Raw genomic sequence first — 2,664 nt, 5'->3', positions numbered from 1 at the left:
GTGTGCTCTGTCCCAGGAAGTCACTGCATCTAATAAGAAAAACACCCAATTTGTAGTGACAAATGTGTAAAGATGTCAGTGATGTCAAAGTGACAAATGTAGCTTTAAAAATGTGGGGAAAAATCCAATAAAATTTCAAAAGGCTCAGAAAAAGATGACAAACGTTGATTAAGTGACAAAAACATCGGGGTAAAGCTACTAAAGGGTCAAAAAAGACGACCACAACCTTGATAAAAGGTTTTTCATTTGAAATTTGGACACGAGGGTTAAATTTGGACCCAGAAAAACGGAGAAAAGAAGGTTTCCTGGTCGCCTGGAAGACAACAGGAGGGTTAAAAATGAAGGTTTGTCTGAAGAACTGCACACTACTTTGTGCAACTGGAAGTATTAGATAAACATCGACTGCCCCTCCCCTGACTTTCACTCCTACTGAAGTGTGTTGTTGTGTTCTTGTACGTGTTGGGCTCGATAAACTGGTTCTACTCCTTTTTCCAGCTTGAATACGAGGACGTAACGCAGGTACTACATGGTGGCTTGTGTGCAGACGACGATGATGATGATGATGATGATGACGTGGACTGTGTTTATGATGCAAGCCTAATTTGTAGGTTCAGCTACAGCCAGTCTCTAACCAAAGGAATGCCTGGGTGTGCAGCCAAGATGCACTTGATGTTTTGGTACAATAAAACCAGTAATCTTGTAATTGCACGAGTACAACTGGTGTTATATTTCTCCGCATGGCATCTTGGTAAAAAGACTGCATGTTATAAGCACCAGCAAAGGGCCTAGAAGGATTAATTCAAACTTGTATAAATGTTAAACATGTATCCTCTTCTGTTCGCAGTACAGCTTTTAATCTAGCGATTCATCTGTTGATTATTGTCTCGATTAATGAATTAGTTGTTTGGTCTAGAAAATGGTGAAAAATGCCCATCAGTTTCCCAAAGCCCAAGATGACTTCTTCAACTCCGAGGAGTGAAGAAAACTCAATTTTTTGTACTTTTATTTCATAAAAGACGACTCAACACGTTTAATCGGTTATCAAAATAGTTTGCAATCAATTTAATAGTTGACCACTAATCAATTCATCTTTGCAGCTCTACTTTTCAAGTTTTCAGTTTTTAGTGCTTCTACAAAAATGTGTTCGTTTTTTTAAGTTACTCACTTCTCAAGGCCTGTGTACACATTTAGAAATGCCAGTAGAAGCAGGAAAGTTAGTTGTATGACTTGCCAAACTTCTCTTGCTCAGCTACTTCTCTTTAATCAGACCACTATCTGGTCTGTTTTCTGGCTTAATGGTGAACAGGATGTGAGCTGAAGGTTACACACCCCCTTAAGTTGGAGTCAGACCAGGGGGAGGATCTGTAGGAGGGACAAAACTGAGATCAGCCGAGCCAATCAGCTGGCGGCTGGGTGTTGGCTGTCCAACGGCAGATGTGTGACAGCCAGGGTTTTAAGGTGGAGCCGGGTAATACTGGAGATGAGAGATTGTGGAGCAGATGTGTGACAGCCAGGGTTTTAAGGTGGAGCCGGGTAATACTGGAGATGAGAGACTGTGGAGCAGATGTGTGACAGCCAGGGTTTTAAGGTGGAGCCGGGTAATACTGGAGATGAGAGACTGTGGAGCAGATGTGTGACAGCCAGGGTTTTTAAGTGGACCGGTATACTGGAGATGAGAGCTGGGAGCAGATGTGTGACAGCCAGGGTTTTAGGTGGAGCCGGGTAATACTGGAGATGAGAGACTGTGGAGCAGACAGACACTCGGTGGACCCCTCCTTGGATCATTACTGGTGTGTGTGTGTGTGTGTGTGTGTGTGTGTGTGTGTGTGTGTGTGTGTGTGTGTGTGTGTGTGTGTGTTGTTGGTTTTTGGGTGTGTGTGTGTGTGTGTGTGTGTGTGTGAGAGATTCCAGATTGAAAGATTCCCAATTATCTTCTCAAGCTTTTACCCCGAAACTGGATTTCACCGCAACTACACAATTATTTATTTACCATTCATTATTTTATCTTTTTTAAAGAATAATTTCTGCTGTTTTATGATCCTTGCACCTACTTTTGTTTGTTTTTTGGTTTTGTTTTGTGGAGCATGTTATATTGCATGTTTTTATATGAAATGTGGTGTATGAATAAAGTTTTATATATAAATAGTAAAGTACACCGTGGGCATTAGGGCTGGTATCACCAATGATTTCCCCCGGATCGATTCCGGTTCACAAGGTCCCGGATCAATTATACTTCCGATTGGATTTAATATCTATGAGTTTAGGACAATTTCCAATTTTGCTTGGATATAGGAGAGATTCTCAGAGAACTTTTTTTTTTCTTTTTCGTTTACATGCAAAACAGTGGGATTCATTTGGCTGTTAAACCAAAGTTTGTAGTTTTAGTATTTGAGTGTAAAAGTATATATTCGGTAGGGCTATTTTAAGTCAAGTATTGCACATAGATTATGGATTCTTGTGAGCAATAGTCAAAGAAACACAGATCATGCATTTGTAAAGTACGTGTGTAGATTAGATCAATGGTTTATGCTTACTGTCTGAATGCTTCTTTCTCCTTGAAATGCACTCGTGTGGTGTTTCTCTAAACGGACTTCCAGGTTTATGCCTGGACGCAGAGGTCCCGGGTTCAAATCTGACCTGTGATGATTTCCTGCATGTCTCCCC

The 2,664-nt window shown here is 41.0% G+C and overlaps 1 protein-coding gene across 1 annotated transcript in view; it reads left to right on the top strand.

The window, feature by feature from the left end:
* slc25a1b (slc25a1 solute carrier family 25 member 1b) overlaps positions 1 to 2,664 on the top strand; it is an 11,093-nt gene that overhangs the window by 2,883 nt on the left and 5,546 nt on the right. The window lies entirely within an intron of this gene.

This window comes from Etheostoma spectabile, chromosome 16 (genome assembly GCF_008692095.1).
Source record: "Etheostoma spectabile isolate EspeVRDwgs_2016 chromosome 16, UIUC_Espe_1.0, whole genome shotgun sequence".
NCBI classification, from domain to species: domain Eukaryota; kingdom Metazoa; phylum Chordata; class Actinopteri; order Perciformes; family Percidae; genus Etheostoma; species Etheostoma spectabile.
Note: the sequence above shows the minus strand (reverse complement) of the source record. Positions and strands in the feature narration are given on the sequence as shown.